The sequence below is a fragment of the Excalfactoria chinensis genome, chromosome 12 (genome assembly GCF_039878825.1).
Source record: "Excalfactoria chinensis isolate bCotChi1 chromosome 12, bCotChi1.hap2, whole genome shotgun sequence".
Lineage (NCBI taxonomy): Eukaryota > Metazoa > Chordata > Aves > Galliformes > Phasianidae > Excalfactoria > Excalfactoria chinensis.
Window position 1 is genome coordinate 8158577 of NC_092836.1, and position 22226 is coordinate 8180802.

General features: G+C 39.3%; 1 long non-coding RNA gene across 1 annotated transcript in view; it reads right to left on the reverse strand.

Moving 5' to 3' along the window:
• Window positions 1-22226, reverse strand: part of LOC140257784 (uncharacterized) — a 139455-nt gene that overhangs the window by 116313 nt on the left and 916 nt on the right. Inside the window, exons 2-6 of the long non-coding RNA XR_011905124.1 lie at window positions 21190-21251; window positions 8064-8110; window positions 7314-7381; window positions 2450-2533; window positions 2199-2259 (exon numbers count right to left, since the gene is read on the reverse strand). This is a non-coding gene — a long non-coding RNA (uncharacterized lncRNA). The remainder of the gene's footprint in view (window positions 1-2198; window positions 2260-2449; window positions 2534-7313; window positions 7382-8063; window positions 8111-21189; window positions 21252-22226) is intronic.

Here is a 22226-nt window from a genome sequence, read left to right on the forward strand (position 1 = left end):
AAACAACAACTCCAAGATTTGGCCCTATTCACACCTGAACTTAGAGGTACTTCATTACAATTTATAGTGAAACTCAGAGAGCAAAAACACATTTAAAACTATTTATAAAAGTAATCACTTCTACAGTCCACAATTTCCACACTTCAATTTGGATCTTATTTCTTCACATTTTGTTATTTACTCTGTAATTTCTGTTTATCCAAGAGTGCACTGTTCAGATGTAGTATCTTGCATTCAGCAAGGCCCTGCTTCTTACCCAATTTTTCACAGCTAAGCTCACTGGAGTAGAAGGTCAGTAAGTGACTCAACAGTATTAATATATAATTCAATTATTTTATACATTATTTTACTTGAGAATGTGAAGGGGTGATAATACCAGAGCCACAGAGCCATACAGGAAACAGACATCGGAGGAAAACGCTTCTGGCTCTCAGGTCACTGGGCCATTTGACTACTGGCCAAATTACAGGATTTCTGTTCTTCCACATGAAAAACAGTTCCTTTAGAAAGCATGCGCTGAGCTGCACCTCTAACCTAATTACTATAACAGTTCATCTGTCAGAGCTTGGTACCTACATGACTGCTGGATCAGGACCAGGAATGATTCTGCAAGAGCTCTTACTGAGCTGCAGGTAAGTGCTGACACTTCAACTGGGCTTACTGTTAGCATACCTGCAATAGAGACGATGCTATCAGAGCATTACGGGACAGGGAAAGGTTCCCAATATTAACAGGTGCTCTAAAGTTTTCTTTCATGAAAAAAGTACTTAGTCTCAACTAATAATGTCTAATATAACTTAGAATTTAATGCAGACAGGCAAAATTCTGTTAACAATGGGCCAGCTGATGACAGATAAATCCTATAAGAAACGGAGCTCTACCAACAAACTTAATTCACAAAAGGCTCGTCCTTGAAGCCACTTTCATTAAACTTAAACTATTCCTCACAGCTGTATTACAATCTGGTCTAGTTTTTCATAGAAGATTAGAATGGATGGAATTATGCAGGTAAAAGTGACAAAGTCAGAGAACAGTGACACTACAAAAGGAAAATTTCAGCTGGTCAACAGTAACTTGTGTCCATTGTTACCAAGCAAAATCAAACTGACAAACATTGGCAGTACGTGAGTGGTATCACAGGCAGATTTGTGTTTGAGGAGGTCACATCCCACTTGCTCCTACAGAAATACGATATCCTAACCACTGCAATGGAGCATCCTGAAAGCATATATCTCAAAGTTACAGCCACCACACAAGTATGCTACAATCCCTCTTAGGAAGTTTAGGGTATATTTGATGATGTGTCAATCTGGGAAAGCACATGGAGTTCAACAAACTCAAGAATAGTAGAACCGGGATGTTCAGGGATGGGATATCCTGCTTTTTAAAGTAATAGTGTGACTTCCTCATGACCTCCTCTGCCACTTTAGAATTGCCTCAGAATATGGGCTCTGTAACTAAATGGCATCTATGGTGATGTGAATGCCATAAAAAAATTTAAAAGAGATAATGTTTAAAAAAATAAAAAAACTGAAGCAGTTTATAACAGGACAACCTAAAAATCTCTTCAGTGACTGAAAAAAATGAAGGATACCTGCAGTAATACAAATGCCTACCTAACTTGATTATGTCATAGGAACCAAAAGGAATTGCTAATGAGGGATGAGGGCAGGCCAGCCTGGCCAGCTCTTCTCCTAAGTAGTACATCTGCATTAATACAGTCTGTCATTCATTCTCACTTCACAGAATCATAGAATGGCTTGGGTTGGAAGGGACCTCAAGGATCATCAAGTTCCAGCCCCCCTCCCACAGGCAGGGTTGCCAACCACTAGATCAAGTACTAGATCAGATTACCCAGGGCCCCATCCAACCTTGCCTTGAAAACCTGCAGGGACAGAGCATCCACAACCTCTCTCGGCAACCTGTTCCAGCACCTCACCACTCTCTCAGTAAAAAAGTTAAGCCAGAACAGCTGAATTTCCTTTTGATATTGCTTTTGACAAAAAAAAATCCTACCAACATCATTTCTCTGTCTTAGGGCCAAAAACCCTGCTTACTCTCCACACATGTATAGAGGTGATGAGGATTCACTGTCATTTCATACTTCCTCTTTACTTGTCCTAAAATGTCAGTTCTGTGCTATAACTGTATGTGCAATTTTACCACAGCTGACAGGAATAAGTACTTTACTACTTTACCTGTTTCTCTTTATTTTGTTGCTCTGAATGGAGTGATAACCGTCTAAGCCTCTTGCTATGCCTGGAAAAACAATTAATTATATTGCATTTTTCCTACAAGTTAATGTATAATCTAAACGTAAAGGTCTCTAGAGACAAAAAACAAACACTCTATGCACTACAGCTGCGTTGGATGCTTCATTCAAGTGTATCCTGAAGCCATTAATTTGTTGACAAACTCTGTTGAAAGTATAACATGAAAGGAACTTCACCTTGTATGGATATCTGGTAATTGTGCAACCCTTGCTGATCATACTCCTTGAAAGTTCACTGGCTAAGAGGTCCTTCAAAAGAGCCTGTGGGAAAGCAAAAATGAGGTTAAGAAATAATTTCTCTTAAACTCTTCTAGTTGTCATAGAATAGCTGAAAAGGAACTTCCTGAGTTGCCCCAGTATCATAAAAGATTCCAGTGAGAGACAATTAACCAGTTTCTCTCCTGGTATAACAATCCAAACAAGAAGTTTGCTGTTCACATTTAATTAAACAATACATTAAATGCTGAGAAACGATTTTCAGATGGGGAAATTTCAGGTCATTATGTTGCAGCTTGCTGTTTGAAAGACTCAGGATGCAAATGTGGTTAAGCTAGTGTCAACCACCAATAACTTGGCATAGTTAATCATTGTCGAAGTAATTGAAATATTATTGTAATTATTATCATAACAGTTAGAAGCCACAGTAACATATTAGGTGTCCCTGATATTAGATGCTGAAAGAGATAGAGCAGAAAGATAGAAACCACTGTCAAAAACCCATAGCCTACTTTATTATATGAGGCAACAGAAGAATGGATACAAATAAGCAGGAAAAAGCACACTGAAAATGTATAGGGCTTATAGCAGAATGCTGTGCTGAGACCCCCAGGCTTCTTGCTAATTTTACTACAAAAATGAATCCACATCCTTGTCTAGGAAGAGGGCTACAATCCTTCCAGCAGAGTATTACCATATATGTCCATACTACATGTGCACTGAGCAGCATTCAGCAGCAAGGCAGCAATGCTTGCAAATCACATGCATTCACTGTACGTTCATTAGATTTTCATAGTGCACATAAGGAGCAGATACCATGATCTCACTAGGAAAGTGTTTCAATATGCCCAAAAATGTCAGATAAATATTACACTTCAAAGAAGTGCATCCAGGATTGTGGCAGTAAAAGGAGATTAAATATTTAAAGTAAGCAACGTACTTCTGCTCACACACCAACCTCTAGTAAATTAGTCCTAATGCTTAAGCATATGGACAAAGAAGCAGCACAACATCATCGAGAACCTGTGTAAGTCAGTACTCATTGCTCAGTTAGAAGGCCAGGATTCCGGCAGAGGCTGCAAGTTCCCATAACCTACAGGAGGAGAATACCACACTTACATATTGTAACTCAGCTACACTGTTACCAGCTGTACAAAATCAGACCACCTTCCTTTGATGTATTCCCTGCCATCACCCTTGGCTGCTACCGGTAAGTGAGAGTTAACTCACTATTATTTGTTGCTATGATTTCTTTTTCTCAGATTTTCTAAACAGTTTTTAATCCTAAAATTTATCCACTCCCTACTCATATTGCAATATGGGGGTGTCTACTCTGTAAAACTGCCATGTAGTTATATACTACTGTATATATTCATGACTAAAGCTAAACAAACTCCACGCGTGGTTCAAAAGTTCAGCTACAATTTCAGTGCTTTGGAGTAGAAAACGATAAAAAAGCAGAAGAGGAAAAAAGTTGAAAAATATAGGACGAAAAATGCAGCTGGGAGGGGGAAAGAGAAACTTGTAAATGAGAAGCAATTTGATTACCACATACAGTACACTTGTCAAATGCTACATTTCCCTGCTTTGATGTCTGATCCACAAGGGAAGGTTGTTTGCTGCTCCTTCAGAGGCAGCTTGGCTTTGGTTTAGTGATTCAGCAGTTACCATTGGATCCTCTGCTCTGGACTTCTGCCAAACGTAGCCCAAAGAATTTCATCAGTTGATTCCTGCACTAAGCTCAGTATCTTCTTGTTGAACTGGGGCATGTCTTTTAGGAAGACAGCTGTTCCTCACTGGATCCATAGGTGAGTTGTTTCAATTATTAATTTCCCTTGCTGTTAAAAAATTTGCACTTTATTTCCCATTTGAATTCGCCAACCTTTGTTCTAACAGTCACAGGTTTGTACCCTGATGACAGCTCATCTATCAGTTCAGCGTCAGACAATTCATATGTGTCAACGCAGTTACTGGGAAGGAAACGATTCTGTCTTTGGAAAGACTTTCCTTTAGATGGGGCAAGAAAAAACAACCTTTAATAAAAACTACTTGGGAAGAAAAAAAGCCTTTAAAAAAATCACCTCTGTAACTAAAGAGGGAGAAACGATACAAGGAGAAACATTACAGGGAGCAATCAGTAATAGTACTAGCTAGAGTGACAAGCTTGAATGTGTGCAGCCTGAAAGGCAGCTGCTAATGCAAAACTAGAAGGACCTTTCAATGATTTCTGAATGACTCAGCAGTCCCATGACACATTGTGCAAATCACTCCTAAAATGTAAGGGATGAGATATCAAGAAATTGTCTTTCTTTATTACCCAAACAAAATTACTGTAGCAAAAACTTACTGTTGTTACTCTTTAATAACAGCATGAGTGAGACTTTAGAGATGGACAGTGTTGCCACGTTTAACTCTTCTCCAATGTTTGCTGCTACTTGGAAATATGCAACCATCACTCATCACCAAAAATAATCACCCAGAGCAAAGAATGGAGCTAGGAATAGGGAAGAGACCTCTGGGCTTCAGCACAGCACTAGTGAGGGCATTTCAGCTGGCTGAGGAGAATTCTCTTACACACATTCCATTCGTTTCTCTCCCTGTTTCATTTCAAGTCTTCTTTTCGTTACCAAAAAGTTTTATTGCAGGGATAGAAAGCAAACAGAAGGGCTAATTTTTTTGTTAGAACTGTGAAGTAAAGTGACCCAATGTTAACCAGCACTCCCTAGATAATCCCAACTTTGATATTCTTTGCTGAGAGATGCAAATGTGCACATTGTACGGAACAACACTTTTTAGCCTCGCACAGAAAGCAGGCACATAAGTTATTCTCAGCCAGAACAGTTTGCTTTCCAGCCTGTGTTGAGCGTGAAATTAAAAAAACACCAAGAACTGCAATCAATTTCTCTTGCACATATCTACAATCTCATCTATGAAAGAATGGCAGGTACATCATTTAATACTCAGAGGTCTTGAATCAATATGTATTTCTGACTTGTAAATGGCCAACCACATAGTCTGTTCAAAGCTATGCCACAAAGAGTCTATGCATTGTATCAGAGCAGCCAGGCAGCAGATAATGTGGAAGAACAAAATGGAAAGGCTAAATGAGAAAAGCTGTGTATGAGCTGACTGCTGCTCTCTCTGCTACTGAAACTCTCTACAGAAGGTATGGCAGACCATATATGACATGATGGATTGCAAACAAACTGTTGACTTTCTATGTAGGAAGCACCAAAACGAGATGAATGTCTATCATACAGCAATTCAGCTTCTGCTAAGACAGAAATAGAGAGCTTGTCAGATTGTTCTGGCTCTCACAGTTTCAATCATGGACGAGCTGGCTTCCAGGAAGATTCACCATGAAGACCATATCCATTATGTCACACGAAGAGTCAGTGGTGGCTACGGCTGATGGATGACAGGAGAATACCAACAGTCACCATATGTGACTGTTTTCTGAGGGACTCAAGGGGATTTACGGACCAAGACAAAACATGACAACGCTGACCATCTCACGGGAAAAATTGGGCTCATCAGAGGTTGCCAAGGCATAAGGAAGTGCTGGGCCCATCTCTTTCAGTTTTGTTTCAGCAACAGCACAACCACCAGCAGAAATGTGTTGGACTCACTTCTGGGAACGTTTGGTTAAGTCACTAGCCATAGCAAGGATGCGTCACTTAGGCACTATTTATCTGCACTGTGAATATCAGGATTTGCTTTTGAACTGCCCTAAGTTTGTCTAACCTGTCTGCTTAGCACAATGCTCAACTGATGAAGAACTGATACCCAGCACTTGGCACATACCAGTCCTTTTTCCTGCCACTTCCATACGCAGGTCTAAACTGCATAAATGCTCACTTTTTCTGAGCACGTTTTGAACAACCATGTCGATCTGGAAGTCTATTCCATCCAGATCAAGTTTTCTATTAGAATGTAGGTTTCAAAATTGTTCTGCCTACCAGATGTTCTCTCCCCACACAGCATGTCCATACGGGAGAAGTTCCCATAAGCGTTCTGCAGTGCATTCTCATCAGCAAGCTTTTATTTTCCCCAGGCACACACACTGACATGACATCCCAGACCACAGAAGAAAATTCTCAGATACACTATGTACTGCTGTACACCTACATTTTATTTTATGAACTGTAAATGTAAACTTGATTCAAAGAAGAAAAACTGTTTGTAAAACCTGTAATTTAGCTATCACACACCAAAACCAAGATAAAGGAATCAATGAAGGCATGCGTGCTTAGCTGAGGAATCAGCTGCCAGTTCTTTAAAGCAACAGAAGCTGGAAACACATGTTTTATTTCTCATTTCTACACACAAAAATAATCATATTTGGCCACAGATTCAGTTACTGTTCTTCCACTATTTTGAAAATATTAATAGACGTTTATATGCTAAGTAGCATTGTATCTCTTAGAACCTTGTCTTTGTGTGACTGCACTTTGAGTGATTTTTGCACACTACCATTTTAGACAAAAGCAGTTTAACAAATTAAATCAAGAGACACCGCTGGGATAAGGAAGTTATAATATAATGATATTAGAGACTAAATACTCTGCCTACAGCAGGCCTGGAATATGAATCCTCACAGATACTTCTGAATTTTGTGAGAAAAGGAATTTCATTAAAACCAATTGGCAATTTGTCTTTATCCACAGACACGTTTCAGAGCAATGCTGATGATTTTGTCAGGGCCCGCGGTTCTCAATTGCTGACCCATCTGTGTGTCCAAGAACTGCATGCCAGCAACACGGACTGCATTTATTGGGCCACTGAATCAAACAGAAAACCATTTGTTAATTTATAAATCACTTACCCTAATCAGAGTCACAATTCTAATACAACTACGTGCAACAGCAATGTGAAAAAGAGTATTCAATGACCCTGAAAGAAAACAAAGACAAACATATATGAAAACCAGGTAGCAGAAGAGAGACTCAACAAGAAATCAGACCTTAAGATAGGAACCAACATGAAATTCAAACCACACTTTTTACTTGGAAATCTGGAATGTGGTACCCTTCCTCAAATGCAGATTTTTAACGTTGCCAATGCTTTTACTATTAGCACTGTGGCTATCACGTTACCAAAGAGCCACTTACTCAAGAGAAGTCCAAAAAGGTAAGTCTTGTGGTAAATCCTAATTTAATAGCATTCCTACAAAATAATTGCAGGCTCGTAGGCACCTGGTGACTCGAATTTTGTGCAGTCACATATGTGCACAATCACAGACTCTAGCACATGTTATAAACAATTCATCATCATCAGGTACAAGGCAACAGACAGCCAAGCATGGGAAGTTACGCAGCTCACCATATTTTCAGTTAAGCTTTCTATTATTATTAATGCCTATCACTATGAAATTCTGATGCCACGACAGTATTTACAGGCTACATTCAAACTAAGCTGTCCACTATGCAACAACTGTAAGCAGTTCCCCCTACCCCAAAACACATCAAAGCAAAACTCTGGATCTTTCAAAGTTTGTCCTTCTTGAATCCTTGGTTTCACATTTCACTTTGCATTGGCTATTCCATCATTTTTCAAACCTTTCTGGTTATTCTACCTGTCAAGGAGATGTGCATTAGCCTCCAACAGGAAAAGGCCGTGTACCTGTAAGTGAAAAGCAATTAAGTTAATAATGAAAACAGTCAAGGTTTGTGTAGCACTGTCAGAAAAAATCAGAGATTTATTAATGGTACATTGGTTGGGGAAGAGAAATGTTAACTCCTGTTCAGTTAACTTGTATATGCTTTGTGCGCATTTTGCTTTTGTGAGATCTGGGGAGTTAAACTGTATTAATAGAGGCCTATTAAGGGGGCAAGTTTGTGTTCACGAAACCTTTTGACCTACCAATCAATATTCACTAGTTCCAACCACACAATGATATAAATGAACTGCAGCTTTTCCTTTTGCAACGAGACAGCTACAAAGGTTTAAATGAGTTTATGGGGGATAGGGAGAGAATATGAACAATTCATCTACAAGCAGCAGAAGTACACTTGAATTTTGTGCATCTGTCTCAAATAGGTCACAAAATACTTCAGATGAGGATAAATTGAGCACCTGAAGATTCTGAAAATTTGGACCCAGTGACTAACTTCGTAGGAACTGGCTTGCCATTGCCATTCCCAAACTTCCAGCATCCTTAACCCATCACAACTTTACAGCACATTCTCACTCCAGTTAGCCTAGGTATAGCTCTGTGCTAACATTTATACATGGAAATTACAGGAATCCTGAGTGCAAGCCTGAGGAATCTTGAAATCTGACTCACTGAAAGACTCATAGGGATCCAATTTGCAGATATGGCCTACAGCTACCCCTTCCCTTCCACACCTTATTTTCTGTCCAACTTCATTCTTGCACTAGAATAAAGAAAAGGGGACGCGTTGCTGAAGTATTTATTTCAGTCCATGACCACTTGAAATCAGAACTGACTCATAAATAAAGCAGCACTGGCAGGTTCGGGGTAAGAATATCTGATTTACAGACATTAACACTTTGTGCAGAAATAGCCTTGATTAGTAGCCATCTTCATTTAGTAGCTGCCTACTTACGGCACGGTTTATAATAGACATTGCCTTCATTCATTAGCTGTTCTTGTTTAGTACAATATTTGCTCCTTTATCACACACACCTTTAAGCAAAGCTGCAGGGGAAAGCAATTAAATGCAATCGAAGCAGTGCCGTCTAAACAAAGATATACAGGATGCTCCCTCTGCTAACATTGCTGAAGGCCATGATTGTAATTTATAACTAAACAAATGCCCATATGTATGACATTACAAGCTCTGAACCATGATGTGCAGGTAATGAAACTGTACAATCCTTATTTATGCTATGAAACAAGCTGTTACTTTTACTGCAGCTAGAGAGGTTCTTATTCTGGTGCTGCGTGCAGGTGCAGCTCTCAGTGAGCCCAGGAGGATTTGCAAGTGCACCGCTGGGGCAGATAAGGACTGCTGAGTTAACTATATACTTGGTTTTTAAGACCCCATACTCCCAAGAGATGGGAGATTGTCCTAAATGCATATAACCACACCAGGTGAACTGACTTGAAAACATTTTATAACCAAATTAGCTTTACAACCTATGTGTTTTTTTTAACCTTTGTTTGCCCAGTTGGCCCACAAGTAAAACGTGACAGAAAATGTTGTCTCCTCTACAAAGCATTTTGAATTCAAGGGATACCAGGTGTTAAGCACTGCAGTATTAACAGGCAGCATTACTATAAATTTGTTGTAATAATAACCAATAAAGTTATTATTTAAAAAGTGGCAGGAGGCCTTTGAGTTGGGTGCAGCATATCCTTGCTGCATTATCTCCTATCAATGGCCACCAAAGGCAAGACAGTTCCCTGGAAGGCTACCCCAGTTACTGAAGTAGAGAACTTCTCCATATTGTAACTATAAAACATGCAACTAGAAGAGGAAACTTGTCTGTGCAGTTGGGTTTTCTTACACACTGGGGAGTGCTGACAACTGTGTGACAGAGCAGCCCCAAAGTTCCCACACTGGCTTGAGCTTTCCAAGGAATAACTCCACTCCCTTTCCGCAATCCAAAACCATCTGCTTCAACACAGCAGCTAGGAATGCCATGTCGTGTTACTGTCCGTTAGTTTCAGCTCTGCACACTCACATCATACATCCTTCCATCTCTATTTCTACGGCTGACACTTTAATAAGAATGAAACCCACCAACACTTCTCTGATGTTAACTCTAATTTCAGCAGAGCAGCTGTCATGAAGAATCAATACCACTGCATTTAGCAATTTAGTTAATAAAAAAAAATATTAAAATTACAGCAGTAATGAGTAAAAAACTATTCACAGCCAGAGCTGTGCCAGAACTCTTGAAATTCAGCATAAAAAAAACATGCAACACCAATGAATTAACATAAACTCTAGGGCTTGAGAGCAACATTTGAATTCTTTTCGATCCAATCACACTTCTGCTCTCAGTCCAAACTAGTTATTAATAATTTCTCTGCTGGTGATGAGGGCTATTTTGTAATTTTATTTCATCAATTTCGATTAGAGCACAGAGGACGGGTAGTTTGGTTCTATTTTGCATATTTAAAGGCAGGGGGGAAATATACATGGATGCAGAATTTCAGCTTATGGCATCTACATAAATCATACTCCCCCCACAGAAGCAAAAGGAAAACAAATATCAAACTCTTATCGATCTTCACCTCCTACTCACCACATTGGATCTCACAATTAGCATCCAAAATTTGAATGCAAAATACATAGTTTGTTATCATTATGATTATAGAGCTCAGCTTGAATTTAGATAGCAACAAATCATATGTCACAGTTACCAGTCAGCACATGTGGACAGCCTTGCCCTAGAGGTGTGAGCTGCTCTACTCTTCTCCACAAGATCCAAGCTGATGCCCCCAGTTCTGTAACTGCCCCATTTCGCAATTACCCTACCAGGCAATGTTCTACTATGACAACAGCCATCCTCCTGGCATGACGTGGTGTGACCTGCTAAACCTGCTCAGCTTTTTACCTTTCTTGGATGAAGGTTTGAAATGAAGATATACTGAGCTAAGAACCACCCAAAGTGGCGGCATTCCAAGTGTTTGGGAATGTCCACAGACAACTGCATGTGCCCTGTGCATGACAGCATTTCTGAGCTGGGGGAACTGGGTCCATGGACCCAGTTCATCATTCATCAACCCAAAATGTAAGCAACACTTTGGCTGCCATCACTTGTATCTGCTTTGTAAATATCCTGGGCCTTCAGCGAGGTTTCCAGGACTCCACCTTCCACAGGACTCAGGACTTTACCTATACAACATGTAGCAATTAGTTTTCTTAGGTAGATTAATGGTGATTGGTGCCATGACCTGGCCCCAGTGAAATTAATTCTGAAGTTCTTTTTAACTTAATTCAACAGAAACCTACTCATCCCAGTGGACCCACCGATGATTTTAATATATACATTTAGACTAGTATAATAAGTTATTAATATAAATTAAATAAGAGAGCCCTACCATTTATTTTTCACAGAACAGTGATAGAGTAATTAAAGCCAGTGAGCACTGGAATCATACAAAATGCCTTTGAATATTAAACCTGATATAAGTCAGAGTTGTTCAAAAAGTATATAACCAGAGAGATTGTCAGGAAAAAAAAAACCTTCTTTCATTCAGCAGAGCTAATTTATTATTTGAACATATGTAGAAAAAGTTATAAAACATCCCATTTCTAAATTCCCCGAATATCTAATAAGTGCCATACAGCACACAAGATAAGAAGCAGGATTTCCCTGCCAAACACCATCCAAAGTATTAGCTGTGTTTGTATGAGGGACAAATACCTCTCAGCAAAAGAGAGAACATTTGATTAAGTTTAGAATGCATTCATCTGACAGATTAATTATCCCGAAGCAACAGCAGCAATGAACTGATTAGAACATAAAGCCTTCTATCTCTATGCTTCTACAATGGTCACAATTGAGTAAATTCCATTTCCCTGAAAAGATTCAGACTTACTGAAAGGTCGTTATATACTTAGAAAAGTGTCAACAACAGACAAGAATGCAACAGCTTTTAAGAGGTATTACTGCAATGTATAATTGATAATGAAATTTGTTGGTTAAATTAGCCAGAGAAAAAGTATGAAGGTCTAATAGGCTTAGTCTGCTGTTCAAAAGAGCAGAGATATGATGGATGCTTTCTACTAAAGATCAGCACACCTAGCAAGAGCAGAGATGGATTTACCTGTTTGCAAGTAAGGTTGTTATAAATAATTTTTGCCTTGAGCATGAATTTTTCTTTATGAAAACCAGGCCTACCTAACAATACCATACTCTAACTGAAAACAAACAAACAACAAACAACAACCCTTTTCATCTTATAACTGGACCAACCTGTCCAATTCAGGAATTCTCTACTGAATATTCACGGTGGGCCACTGATCACTTAACTGACAAGGTATTGCTATTATTCTTGAATAATAGATAAATACCCAACAAACACGCCCATTCTGAACATTTGGGTACTTTCAATTTGTACTGGCAACAATTATGTTTTAGATTTGCAATTAGTATGGCCATTCATCGATTTTTTGAAGCTGTTCTGAACGCATCCACTGGGAATTATGTACCCAAACGTAACACAAATCAAACTCAAGACTTATATACTAGCTAGTTGCAACTCAGTGCTACTTACTACACTGGGCAGTCACCTAAAGGGACATTCAGAACCTCTGGGATTTAAAGCTGCATTGCACTGGGGAAGCCATTTGACCAGTACTCATTAATACATTCCAATTAAATGACTGTTAGAGTATGAGGAATAATGCACATGTCAGAAATGTGTCGTGTGCTATCACTGTATGCTATTTAATATGCATATTACTTTGCAACTTCACAGCTCGTTGTTTAAGGGAAGGCAAAAAACGGCGCTGTAGAAAAGCAGTAGCAGTATATTGATGTAAATGCAACCTTCTCATCAAACTTCAGGATGAGTAACAGTTCATCTTCAACACAAGACAGGTGATAAAGTAACAGAATGCTTAATACTTAATGCAATTATTGTCACTTGGAAGAACCCATTCTAAAGGGACAGTATGAAGCATTGGAGGGCTCGGGTATGAAGTTTCTTTAAGTTAATATACCCCATATTTCTGTAGAGAATTACTTCATGTTTCAGAGTTCCATATTAAGATAAAATCAGGAAAAAAAAAAACTGTAAAACTTTACTAGTATATTAATGGACTTCATCTTCCAAATAGGCACTAGATTTATATTTCTTTCTATGAAATGCAACAAGCCCTTTCAGATTCCTCCTGAAGTGAAAAGAATTAATGTACATCTCTGAAAGCATGAAGAATTATGTTTAATCTGTAAATATAGTATCTTTACAGAGTCTAGTGTGAAATTAATACATCACCACTACATAGCATGCATAATTCACGAGCCCATACCAGTCAGATGTAGCAGCCATGACAACTGAGGCATCTGCAAATCATCAGCATGCATCTGGAAAACCAGTGATGGCAACAATGCCATAAAAGTTGAACGTGGATTTTAAGTAAAATAAAAAAGAATATAAAATAAAAAGCTACTTTTGTGATGTAAGTTTTAAAAATTTGAGACAATAATCAGGAAAGAAGCTGTAATTCTATTTTGGGGGGATAACAAAATCATTTTCCTGTAGAAAAAGGAAGCAGGTGAATTGTCACAAGCCCTAGAAAACAGGTACAGGTCATTAATAGAATTATGGTATCATCTCTTGGAGAAACGCTGCGACTCTCACTGAAGCAATGGTGTAGCTTATAAGCATTGCTGAGCACAGAGTAGGAGCTAGTGAAACAATACAAGCAGAACCACCTTAATCTGAGTCCTCTTTCTGCTAAGGACTATAGTGCAGAGGGTAAAGGACCCTCTCACTGCATACTGGGGAGGTGAGGGACCACAGACTGGGTCAACTAGGTCAGAACACGGGGTGGCGTAGGAGTGATGAGATGGGCAGATCCTAAGGCACACAGGAACAACAATATCAGCATTGTACTCTTTTCTTACAAGGTTTCCAGAATTCACCTACACCAACACTCTCAAGGGTAAGGGGTGGGGAGCGCTTCACACCTGCTGCCAGTTTAGATCCTCAGCTTCTTTCTGAAGCTGCTGAAGCCTGTTTCCTTAGTGTCATACAGGATGAGGATCGTTGTGCTGTGGGCACCTGCCAGACAGAAACTGGAGAAAGAATGCTACTGCACTCCAAGCATTTCTATATCAATCAACCCCATGCATTTACCATATGTCGTTGTAAGAACAACAGAATTCTCATCCAATTACCTATTATCTTAATTATTGTTCTGTACCAAAAACACTTAACCTTAATGGTACGTAATTAAGTTTAAAAAAAATAATAATAATAATCTTCATTATCTACCCTGATGGCTGACAGTTCTAAGGAATGACACTGCTTTAGATGCTGTCAAAATAAGGTCCTTAGCACATTCCACTTGCTGATTAAGATTACTCAGTAATCTGGGCAGATGCACAATCTTGAGATGAGGGTGACTGAACCCACGGGACATTTGATATTCAGCAGAAAAGCAAAGCAATGTATACATCTGTGGGATAGCTTAATTATCAGTGACTTAAACAATGTAAAGCTAGATATCCTGAATGTAGTATTCTGAACAAAAATAAAGAAATGAAGAAAAACAAAACATGCCAGAATCCACGCCACATATTTATTTGGAGGACAAACTGAGTAGATCTGGAAGAGCGTGTAACAGCTGTGACGTAACAGATATCACAGCCATGAACTGAAAATGATGGAACAAAAATGCCTTGTGTCAGTCCTGGTTGGAGTGCCAGAGCATAGAGATCTGAGCAGGAAAGGCAGGGACATCCAGTGCAAAATTCCTCTTTTTTTTTTATCTTTCTGGATTCAGCTCAGTGCCAACAGCCCTGCATAAACATTCAAAATGTGGTCTGAAAAGCAATTGACTTTGTTGACTGAATCCTCTGAGCGTTCCCCCAGAACGCTCCTTAGAGAAACCTGACACAAACTGCAGCTTCTCAGACCAAAGCCGCAGAAGACAAAGGCCTCAATCTCCTCTCAGTCACTTAATGGAATATCCAGAAAACCCATTCTCATGGCCTTTGAGCCTGAGCCTGATCCTGCTTTGTATGCCAGCTGCTATCCACTATTGTAATGGCTCAAGCAGCCCCAAAGCCTGTTAATCAGGCACTGGCAAGCAGCCTTCCTCGCTGATTTTGCATTACCCCAGGAAACAGGACATTTCCAACACACTCTGAATGCACTGCAGTCCCGAGCTGTCAGAACAGCCTCTGTGGGCACAAATCAGAAGGGGGGAGCTTTCTCCGGGAATTGCAGCAGAAATTGAACAGCTTCGGGGCACTCGGCGTAAAATAGAGCCTTTATGCCACCTTCACGCACAGCCACAAATGAGGATCTGGCTCTTTGCATGGGAATGAAGCATAGAAAGAATGTTTTAAAAGCATACAAGAGCAAGGAAGCATTTTGTACTGGTTAGTTCTTTTCTCCCCACTGTGATCTCTGCTCGCTGGCACCCTGGTGTCAACAGATGCAAAGTATTTTCAGCCTTTGCAGAGATGGCACACACTACAAAAAATCCTGTGAATGTATTAACCAGCTACTCCCATACATCCCAACTCCTCCTGAGAGCAAACAGATGCAACCAATTACATGTGCCAGGATGTAAAGGAAATTATAAGGTGATGTCAGTTATACAAAGAATTAGCAGCAGAAGACAATGTAAGGTTTCAGGGATAAGCAGAGCTCAGCATCTTTAGGTAAAATGTCATCAGGTATCTTTAATATCTTTAATAAAGAGATTTATATATAGTTTAATTTTTTTTTGTAGTTATACAAGATGAGGTATCAACATATTACCTCCAAGAAAGGAAGAGAGAAATTTGCAAGACACTGAATTGTTTTAAGACTTCTACTCCTAAGAAAGAAGAAGAGAGCACCTCCTAGAGACTATGGTGCTGCTCATTCCAGGCATCATGTCTTAATAATCCTTTTACTTATCTTCACCTTCAAAACGATGATAACCTCTCACTGGAAAGCTGCTTCAGAATTTCATTCATGACTAAAAATGTTCTTCTGGTTTCCAAATTTGAAGTGCATTCATGACTGTTTCAGACTCATCTGTCCCTTGGCCAACGTTGCTCTTTAGTTTCACACTTCTTTTTCTCCTCAGTCATTTCCAATACACGAGCTTGAAATTTACTCATTTCCCAATGTATAACCTTGCACTGCGTAACCGTGAATTTCATCTGATTTTGACGACTCCAAGCCCCAACTTTATATACTTGTTCCTAACCAAACAGGCTGCTCACATTCAGAGTCCCAACATCCCCATATTTTATGAATGTACATCTCTGCAAGACTTAAAACGTACTAAGTAAGATTAGTTACACGACTAGCTCTGAAATTTGTAATGTCAATTTTCTAGCATTTCCAGCAGTTGTAAGACATCCGCATCCTTCTTTACTCACTCTGCAACTTCTATCTGATGAGCATTATCTCTAATTTCCCTAATTCATGCCAAATCACACACACTACTACAGTCCAACTAGAAGAGCTCAATTGCATTTTGTTATATAGAAAAATGAGTTATCTTATAAAAAATGTCCCTGTGGATTTTTCCTAAGTGTATTTTATTAAATCAGTGCAGAGCAGTGGCCAAAAAGACAAGTTGCTGAAAGCAAAAATGCCAGGTGCCATATTTTTTATCCAGCCAAGTTCACCTTCATGACTGCCAACCCAAATTTCTATTAGTAGCAAATCTGACATCAGTTCCAATGTTTGCCACTGCTGAGCTAAACCAAATTCCATCATCACTTGGACCTGAGTAACCCTATTTGTCTCAGCAACCACCCAGGAACAGATTCAAGGAGCAGTATATTCTGTCTTAGTAAGAAAATGATATATTTAGCAGTAAGATCCAAGAACAAAAAGTTCAGTCAGGGGAAGGATGTGGTAAAGTGAGCTCTCTTCCCAAGCTGATGATACTGATGAAGAATCAAATCTATGAACACAGTTTCAGACACCACAGCGTCTCTTGTGGGCCCTGTTACCTCCTGAACCTCACCAGTCTGATTTCTGCTAGCTACAGTTGTTTCCCTGGGATAGTTTTCCTGCAGAAAGGACTGAGGAGGTGAGACTGAAATGCAGTATTTCTGCGTACTGAGATTGACCTCTTAAATTCTTCTACAACACAGTAAATACAGAAATATTTCAGCTGGAAGATATAAAGGAAAGGCCACAGCTAGCCAACTTCCAGAATTTACCACATTGCACTTAAAACTAAGACATCAGGTCATGAACAGCCTGCAAGCAATCAATGCATCTCTTTCAAAATTTCTGTCATTTTCAGCCGTATTTCAAGTGGAACATCCTAAGATATTTGGTCCCAGCTGAGAGAAGAACCTATGTTACTAATTCTGCCATTTAGGAATGGTGGGATGAATTAAGCCACTGTTCGTTTTCTTTCGGGCTAATACACATTATTTCCTGGCTGTCCGCTCAGCACATCTCCTGCATTGGACAAACCACAGCACATCCTTCCCTGACGGGCTGCTAAGTGAGACTTCAAGATATCCAAGAGCTCCGCACTGAGGGAAGATGAGCTTTCAGAAAACAAAAGAACAGCTGAGATGTGGGATAAGAGACAGGAAATGTGGGAATATGAAAATACAGGAGGAAAAGAAAAGTGGGGTGGTAGTTTTAAGGCAGACACGAAGAGACAGAAGAAACTGACAAGAGAAACTGTGGGCAGAAAAACTCCAGGAAACCTGTTGTTTTTAAGTTGTCTTTGTTCACAGAACAATCCATACAGGCAAAACAGAAAATGCTGTATGGTATACAGTGCATCAACCCCAAGAAAGTCAATGAAAACTGCAATACCCTTCAATACCCAAAACCTATATTTGAGTTTTTATGTTTATCTGAAATGCAATGATACAGACAGTTTCATTTAAAAGTACTTGCATTGCTTCAAAACCCTACATTAATTCAAAAAGATTAATTTAAGAGATACCACAGCAGAGACATTTATAGGCAGTGCGTATTGTGAAAAATCCTATACCCTAACAATGTGAACAAAAAATATGTGGAACCACAACGTCAAGACACTGAACAAGGATCTGACAAGTTGGATGAGCAATGTCAAACTACATATTGACTTCTTCTCTATCTTGCCCATAAAAATAAAAACTGGAAAGAAGACCAGAAAAAAAAAGAAAACCACCAAAACAAGTCATCAGGACAAATAAAGGCACAGAAAAAGAATACAAGAAATGTCAGAATAGAATAGACCGTTTTCACCCACCATAACCATTATCTTGCCTTCAAAAGCTTCATTCTACTTCAGCATACATACTCTATGGTATCCTCCTTCATTGTTAAATCTGTGTGATGAGATGAGGAAATTCCTCTGTGAGTTCAGATAGCTGTCTATTTTGACCCTGAATCATGAAGCTTTTTGTGAAATTGCAGTTTTTATGCTTGCCTGTGTAAGTCACTAAAACTAAAGCATGATAAACTGTATGTCTTAAGAATGTCCCAACAGCAGCAAATTACAGCGCTTAAAAATTTTATTGTATATACCCATCATGATCAAAGGTCATTTGTTCATTTCAGAGGTGAAATCCTCTGCAGTGCTGAGACTGGTAAGGAGATGGTTTCATTCCGAGAACAGCATGAAGATTGTTTCATTCCAGACTGAGAACGCTACAGTCTGACTTAGAACAGACAATGTGCTGAGTGTATAAGAAAATGTAAAATGATTACTTGAGAAATCATTGACAACTTAATTGTATTATAAAAATCAATAGTTTATAATGTAATGGCTTTACTGGACAAAGAGAAGTGGCTATGCTATCTGTAGTTTCTACTGGTCATCCAGAGGCCGTTTGAAGAACTCTCTGAATCAAAGAAGCGTGAACAAAATATAGAAGATATTAGACAAAATCTCCTTCTACACTGTAAAGCTGAAACAAATAGCCATCATCAGCACAGTTTGGGGTGTTTAAAGACTATAACTGCTATAAAGCACTTTAGGAACTGAAAGGAGAACTTCCTTCACTGTAATATAACTGCCAAAGTTAAATGCAAATGGCTTCAATACTAGAGCAAAACATGGCACATTGTCAGTTTTCCTGTACGCTTTCATTGCTGCTATGTAACTAATGAATTGCTCTGAAGGAATGGAGGTCATTAGCGCACACACACACAATGCACGAAGCTGATGGTTCTTAGAGTAAAGGAACGCACTGCTTTTTTTTCCAGATGCAACCACTTTTTTTCCAGCTGTAAAAAGATTCCAGTTGCCCCCACATAAAACACAGAAGAGCAACAGAGAGGAACAAATCAACTCTAATAAGCCCTACGCTAGCTGCTTTTATACATCCAAGAATACTGGCTAACTAGGCTGGTATCCTTATTAAACACTTCATGACTTTTGTGCCTTAAAAGTCTGCTCTGAACTGAAATTTGGCCAACTGATAGCATGGAGTAGACTCTTATAAAGCCTGACAAAACTAAGTAGTCTGTTTTCCAGTTTCAGGTATTAGTTCCTGAGCACTCAATGCTTTCTGGAGAGATGCAGCGCATTCATTTCACAGAACAAATGTAATTTTTGTATGATCATGAACAGAACCAGTCTGGTGAAGGTGGGATTCTAAAGCCTTTGATGTCATCTCAGCATCATCCACTGTGCTGCAAAGAAAAGATGCATACAGGAGGAGCAGCTCCACAGCCTTCCCACCTCTCCTGCAGCAGCATCTAAAGCTTCCAAACCTGAACAACAAGGCTATAGAGAGGGGAGGGAAAACTGGCAAATGTTTGATCTCCTGAGTCTCAACAGAAAGTAACCCAGCTTGCTTTTTCATAACCTTTCCCCAGACCTCAAATAGAGATTTATACAAAACCTCTGTGGACGAAGTATTTGTGGGGCTTAGGAAAACCAGTTCTCACTTCAAACACAACCAACAACTGTCTTCTCCAAACTGCTGTTTTCTGAATTGAAGGCATCATTGCACATTTCTAAGAGCCACGGGCCAATGGAGAGATAACATATATTTCTCTCTCTCAAATTACATTAGTCTGTCCTAGAAACTCAGACAGCCAGAATAGTTAATTAATGAATTCCACTTTAACAGTAATTGTATCAGAAGACAAAGGTAGAAACAAAAATTAGATAAAATGAAAAGTACATGTTCACTTTGCTGGAATATTTTCAGAGATCCACAAACAGCGCAGATACAATGGTGACTACACAGGTAAATAACCCTGCATGACATAACCTTGGTAAACATGCATACGAAAGGTTATTGGCTTAAGAGGAAACGAAGACTGGCCTGACACTGGGGCAAATATGCCTCAGCTCCATGGCAGCTGTTACCAAGTGAAGGCTAAGCAGGCCACAATGTACACAGTGTGACCCTTCTCTCTAAGTCAAGAATGGCAAGAAGGATTTACAGAAAATTTCATAGAATGCCACAGCGTCTCCTTTCTCAGCTTAACGAACATACAGCTTCCAAAACGTGACATGGTGCTTTACAGAATGAACTCAAAAGACAAGGTACTGAACTACTACATAAAGCAACTGTCTAAAAAGGCATATAATAGAACAGTACAATTCAGATCAGACTGGCAAATGGTCATCAGAGGTGAAAGGGAGCTTTACACAGGAGGGAACGGAGGCCACCTGGTATATACCAGCTGGCAGGCTGCTCCAAGTGTGAGCAACAGTATGCAATAAGGAAAAGTCATGAATGGATGAAGGAAATTACAGTATTATTCCTGTTGATACAAAGCCAAGTCATGCCAGCGGGGGTCCCTTTAAAATGGCTGGGTTTAATATCACACATCAAATACCTAGTGCATGTTGAACACTATCCAAAATTAAATCAATTCAGTTCCCAGCATGACACTACTGACATCTTGGTATTTTAATTTAAGGCTGGAGATCTAACCACACCTCGAGTTTAGAGCATTTGCACTAAGAACTGTCTTTATGTTCCAATTTACTGCTCTAAGACACAGTAAAAATCTGTCCACTGAAACACAGTGTAATGTGTACAGGTTTCAACTCAGGAAATTGAAGGGTAGCATTTGAAGGTAAACGTATCTGAGTTCTCACAGATTTCTCCAAATCATTACTCACCCACTTGCTGAACACTCCTCATGCCTTTCCTGGGCTTTAGCAGATGTACTCTGTGCAGAGGCCTAAAACAGGTAGCGAAAGAAAAATACATAACCCAGAAGCTCAAGCAACAAAGCAACAGAAGCTGATGTAAACATTTGACCTTAAAGAAGTCAATAAAACAAACCTCGTGATTTTCTAACCATTAGTTTCACAGTGTTCCCACATTAACATACTTTCAAATCAAACCTCAGAGTACACAAGGACTGGGTCATAGAACAGCTAAGTTTAATGACAGGGTTCCTTGCTAATTTTACACTACCTGCAGTTTTTGAGTGATAGGGTGTACCAAACATATACGTTTTTTTATATACACATAGACACGTATTTTTTCCTGTAGAACTGGAATAAGCAGGAATTTCTTTTTTCCCCTCTGAAATCTGTTTTCTCCAGCAGCTGGCAGAAGGGAATTTTTGACTTGCACAGCCCAGCACTGCCCAGAGGTGGCAAGAAGCTGCTTCCACAGCTGGCTGTTCCATATACCTTTACAACCCCTGGTTCTCCAGCCTGAACCCTGTTTTTTAACTCAAATTTCTCAGCTCCTCCAGCCATAGGCCTGTCACAGAGGTTTCAGGCTTTTTAGACATAAGTGTTATGTGTAGAAAAAAATTCAGGACAATTTCTAGTAAAACCACATATAATGAACAATATAGTTTCTGTTGTCTACAGAACTTCTCAAGTTTCTAACTTTTCTTCTGCTATTATCTTTCTTTTGTCCTTGTTCTATTAGCTGCTTTTATTTAATAACCTGTAGCTCAGTTTTAGCATTACTGTTTTCCTTATCACCAATACCCAAGAACTTTCAGCAGTCTAATCCACCATATGACAAAACTACACTAGATACGTCTTCTTTGAAAATCCCAAAGTAAAACGAGAAAGCTAAATAAATCTTATAAATGATTTAACCCCTTCCCTTCCTTGACAGTACCTTTCAGAAGCAATGGAAAGAAAGACAATGACAGGACAAGGGGGAATGGCTTTGAACTAAAAGGGGAGGT